General features: G+C 51.3%; 1 pseudogene; it reads left to right on the forward strand.

The window, feature by feature from the left end:
• Positions 1-4901: 4901 nt before the first annotated feature.
• LOC131766009 (5S ribosomal RNA) lies at positions 4902-5010 on the forward strand (annotated as a pseudogene).
• The last annotated feature ends 835 nt before the right edge of the window (positions 5011-5845 follow it).

Raw genomic sequence — 5845 nt, forward strand, 5'->3', positions numbered from 1 at the left:
GAGTTAGTCTTCCAATGACTGTCACTACCTCGGTAACATCCTTCATACCTTCTTTAAGCCCCATTCAGGGTCCAGTTTAGACCCCCATTACATTCACTCACTTGCTCCAGGTCCCCTAAAGCTACAATGTCACAGTTGGAGAGCCCAGCCAAGGCTGGAGGTGCCCCTCCAGTTAGCCTGGCCTCCAGGCCCTGCAGTTGGCTCCTGTGTTCCCATCTCTCAGCCAGGCCCCGACTTGGATGGGGCCGCCACCTCTTTCCTCACAGGGTCCCATCACCCAGTCAAGGGGGTTCATTCTCCCCAAACACAGTATCAGGAGTGGGGCAGTGACAGTGACAGTCCCCACTGGGTCTCCTTCATGTGAGACCCTGTGCTGTGGGAAGAGCAGGTGCCCTGCCCTCAGGAGTGGGGGGCTGGGGTGTGACCTGCTGCCCACGATGGGCAGGCGGGTCCCCGGGTGGGGCGAGCCAGTGTGCAAGGAGTTCCACGGTGGGTTCTCCTCTCCAATGGCTTCTGTGTCCCTACTTCTCCCCGTGACTCCCCTCGAAGACAGCTCAGTGTCCATGCTGGCTGTCAGCCCCAGGGCATGAGGTCACCTGACCGGAAGCCATGGGAGCCATCAGCCACCGCCCCCTCTACACACACACACAGACGCACACGCTGCAGGGAAGCAGGACCTGAGTGCAGGGCTCTCAGCGGCCCTGAGCGCCCTGCCTGGAATCGGCCAGCGGAATGGACAGACCGGATCTCCCGGCCCGGAACATGCAGGACTGTCCTGCCTGGGCTTCCAGTGTGGCCACCTCCTTCTGGAAGCCTGGGAGTCTGGAATCAGGCCACTTGTTTTCTGTCCTTGCAGCAGACTGGGCTGCACTATAAGAAGAAGTTCGCGGCTCACCCGTGGATCCTGACCATCAGGTGGCCAGAGAAATTGGTAACATTTCTGTTTTGCCTGTTGTAATGACAAAGATTTTGTTCAGTTTCCTGATGTGGGTGTCCAAAGATGAGAGACCCATGTGTGTGATCTGTACCTCCTATGAGATCAGCCCTAAGCTAGTTTAAACATGATCAAGTTTTGTCTATGTGGTACATTTAGACCTCTGCATGTCCCGTCTACTGATTATGTTTAGAGCTAACCATGTGTTGTCTATGATAAGAACATTTCGACCTGACCATGTCTGTGCTAGGACTATAGGGACCTGGGTAGAGACCCGGCCTGGCCTCAGCACTGGGAAGCTCCATGCCTGCATCTGAAGGTCAGTGCTTAGATGTCCGGGGTCTGGAGCTGAGGTGGGCTTGTCTACATAACAGCTTCTCTTCTGAGTGTGGTGACCTGGTCCTCCCAAGGGTCAGTGCTATGGTCGGGGCCTTCGTCTTAATCCCTGCAAGGCTCACCTTCCCTGGGGCTCGTGGAGAATCCTCAGGAGGGCTACCTGGCAATAATTCCAATTCACCAGCATGTACATGGTGCATAGAGAGGCAGGTTTAGCTGGTGAATTGATTGCCGGATACCTCAGAGTGGGCAAAAGGCCGATGGGTAACAGCTGAGGCTGCTGCTGACCTCTCCTTCCAGTCTACTGTCCCTACTCAGCAGTGTCCAGAGCTGCCCCTTAGCTTTCAGCCCTGCTGCCCTGTGAGTTTTCTCAATATGTAGGTGAGACGAGAAAGGACTGAGCCTGCCAGCACCAAGGTCGTGTGTTCAACTCTAGCATGAAAGCTTTAAAAACAGTTAAAATCACACAGAACCAAAGGGAAAAGAGGAGTTCTCTGGGACAAGTGTGGTGAGAGGAGACCCACCTGACACTTTTTCCCATCCCAGGAGGTCCCAGGAATCCAGCTTGTTTCCACATTAGGGGAGCCACCAGCAGAGCCATGATGTCCTGACCAAGGGGACGTGTGACCCCAGGTGCAGGGTCTGCGGAGGTGAGGTCACCCTGGGACTATGGACATGTGACCCAGGTGGAGGTGTCTGGGGAGGAGGGGTCACCTGTTGAGAGAGAAGGTGTGACTTTAGGTGCAGGGTCTGGGGAGGTGTGTCACCCTGGTGAGTGTGGATGTGTGACCCCAGGTATAGGGTGCGGGGACTGTGTGCGTCTTACCACATCTTCATGGGTCAGGATCACATGTACGGGGAGACTGCATATGTGCTCTTTGCCTGCACTGCGTCCTGTCCCCTTTGAGATTTCCAAACTGCATTAATGGTGTTGCCCTAGTTAACCTGTGGTTCCTTTACTTCTCTTAATCTGGTCACAATCATATGAGGTCAGTCATGTTTGAGTGTGTTGCTACTCTGTGTTCTGGTGAGTGACAACACTTGGTGGTATCCTATTAATATCATAGCATATCATATGCCTAATCTATGGGGGTCACCACGGCCTGCGTCCCCCTGGACAGAGGTCAGCTGAGCACAGACTAGCGCCCCCCCCCTAAGAATGGTCTCCCACATGCTCTGTGAGGGTACCGTGATGGCCCCTAAGGTAGGAGACTGTGTCTGGGCCTCCAACATCTGTGATGAAGAGGAGTCAAAATAGAATCTCAATTAACAAGACATAATTTTAAGAATTTATTTTAAGTGAAATAAAACACGTCACGTACCCTTTACCATCATCACCATTTTAAGTGCACGTTTCTGAGGCATCAGATCTATTCACTTTCTCATGGAGCCATCACCACCACCCCTAGAACTTTTCATCTTGCAAAACCCAAATTCCACAACCATGAGAGTCTCCCTCTCCATTCCCTCCCACTGCCCTGGCCCCCATATCCACTTCAGTCCCTGAGTTGTCGACTCCAGGGCACCCACTGGAGTGGAATCCTGCAGTGTTTGCTCACGGGTCATTTTGGAAGAGCTGACTTTCAGTCTGAAGCTCTGCCTGTTTGCATCTGAAGAATTTGCATTTAAGGAGAGGGTGTATGAGGAAGGGGGTGTATGAGGGACAAAGGTGTCCGGGGTGCAGATGAGCCAGGACCTGACCAGCTGCCTTTTGGGTCCTCTGGTCCCATCTCTTGGTCTGTGCCTCATCTGCATCATCACTGCCCCCACTGGCACCGCTGGGCTGTTGTTGTCTGAGTGAGATTCCCCTGGTGCCCTTGCTCTCCTCCCCTCCTCCTGCTGGTTGGGGCGGGAACTGCTTGCTCTGTGGTCTCTACTCCTGAGGCACGAAGGACCCTGTAGCATGGACCTGAAGAGTGTGGGGTGTGGTCCCAGGAGCATGGGGCCCACATAGGACACAACATCAGGGCGTGACAAGTGCTAGGGCTGCCTCATCACTGACAGAGAATGTTGCCAAGATCCTGCTTGGGAGGGCATGGTGGGTGGCGTGGCACCCTAGAGGCCCCATTCCTATCCTGGAGCTTGCAAAGTGCATCCCCATGGGCTCCAGATTCACTCCATATCTCAGCCATATCACTCTGTCCAGTCTTGAACTCACAAAAACGAGCTCCCTTGTCCACAACATAGGCCTGGTCCTGTTGGTATTAGGATTCTTTAATTTAGGCGTCCTGGGATAGCAGCTCTTTTTAGGCCTGAGAAGGAACAGCTCAGGAGCGTACAACAATTTCAGATGAAACTAATATTCAACGACTATCTCTAACTACTTGGTTGTTGACTTCTATCAGTATTTATTCTCCTGGTTTTAGCTCTGATGTGGGGATTACAGAGAAGTCAACATTTAAATCTTCATTATCTGTGTATTTGTAGCTTCAGTATCATTACTGACCCATAGTTTTTTATGGTTTGAAAGAGTTATTCATTTCATGTATCATGTAGAGGATTTACAATGATGATAGGGCAATTAAGATTACAATAATGGCTAGTAAATTGTTCACATTTTCTCTACCTGTGCATCTGTTGTATGTATATGAGTTAGTTTAGATGTCAATATTAGTGAAATAATATAGAGGACTAGAGAACTTATTTTAAAAATCACTATTAATGTGTGATGATGAAAATGTAAAAGTTCTTCCATAATCGGTGATGTTGTATCTTGAGAACCTAGATGAAATTTATATGCCATAGTGATATACAGGATTTTAGCCTATGATTTAACTTTGACCAATCTACATTACTTTTTACTTTTATCTCATTTATTGAGAAAGGCATAATTGTTATGGTGTTGGCTTGAAACTGGTTGAAAAGGACTTGAGTCCTTCCTTATTTTACACTTACATAGATAGGATTCTTGAAACATAGGATATGGTGGAGAGCATTTGTGTAACCATTCTAGGTTATGAGTAGGAGTTTCCACTGCTAAGACTTCTTGTTTAGATGCAAATGCTTTTCAAAATATGAAGAGTATTAGCATTACTGCTGCTACTGAGATGAATGAGCCTAAAGACAAAATATTTCATGTTGTGTGTGCCTCAGGGCACACAGACTAACGTAGTGACATCCCTGAGAGGCCAAGAAAGTGCTGCAGGAAGTCATATTTACTACTACAAATATACTTGTGAAGTGAATTTTTGCTCATGCTGAGTTAACTGTAAAACCTGAGAATAGTGGGAATCCGTGTAGGAGCCTCCCGTAATAGTGAAGACTGCTCCCATGGACATTAGGTCATGGAAGTGTGCTACTACATAGCATGTATCCTGGAGCACAATGTCTGGGGTTGAGTTGGCTAAGATGATTCCTGTCACGTACCCGGACATGTTCCGGGGCCACGTCCCTGTGAGAGACGTGCGGGATCTGGGGTGGGGCGCCAAGCGCCAAAGAGTTTGCTGGGTCCCTCCCGCCCTGGGCTGGGAGGTCGCCAACCCCTCCACCACCCCGCGGTACCCGAGACCTCCATTCCCCTGGCTGGGCGGGCAGCGGGGCCCTGCCGGGGCGGGCTGGCCACGGGGCTGGCGGTAAGGCGCACGCGCCAGAGAAGCTGGGCCTCAAGAGGCAGCCCACGGTCCCCAACCCTGTGTACGGCCATACCACCCTGAACGCGCCTGATCTCGGAAGCTAAGCAGGGTCGGGCTTGGTTAGTACTTGGATGGGAGACCACCTGAGAATACTGGGTGCTGTACGCTTTTTGCCTCCCGCCCGCCTTCTCCTTTAGTCGCCCAGGGCTGAGGCCGCCTCCGCCCCGGCCGGGCACCGCTGCAGGCCCCCACCTCCTCAGGCCCCTCCCACCACAGCGCGCGCCAGAGGGGGCGCTCCCCGCCGGCCTGGCCAGGGCTAGGGCGGCCAGAAGGCGGCTCTGGAAGGCAGCGGCACACCAGAGGCTCTGGCGGTGGCTGGCCCGGATCCAGACTCCGCCACAGGGTCGGGGCTAAGATACACGCCCATGAGTGGAAGTGCCTTATGCGCTGTAGCTCTGTTTTTTAGATGTCTTAGGAAACACCATACACTTCTGCAGAGTGGCCGTTTGCAGTTTACATCCCTTCCACCAGCATAACAAGGCTCCCTTTTCTCCATGGCTTATCCTGCATTTCTGGGTTTTACACTTTTTCACGATGGCCGTTTGACCGATGCGAAGTGAGACTTCTTTGTAGTACTGATGTGCATTGCCCGCTTGTTTCGTTGGCCAAAAAGGGCGTATGCGTTTTTTCCCTGAATATATTCAGGAAAAAAACGCATACGCCCTTTTGGGCCAACTGCATCATTGTTGAAATTCTGCCGCTTTTCAGGTGCTTTAAAGGCGACTCCAATCTACCTCTTGAAAACTGTTTCCTCCAATACTGCCTTGATCTCAAATCCTCTTCATTTCCTTACCTCAGTATATGTTTGGACAATTGTTATCACTTATAACACTGCAGGTTTGTGAATTGCAGTGCCCCTGAGCTCCATTTTTCAACTCACCTTTTTGGAGTTGGCCGCAAAACCACAGGATTGCTTCAGGCCCTTTTCTGGTTCCAGGGGGCA

Source organism: Kogia breviceps, chromosome 11 (genome assembly GCF_026419965.1).
Source record: "Kogia breviceps isolate mKogBre1 chromosome 11, mKogBre1 haplotype 1, whole genome shotgun sequence".
Classification (NCBI taxonomy): Eukaryota; Metazoa; Chordata; class Mammalia; order Artiodactyla; family Physeteridae; genus Kogia; species Kogia breviceps.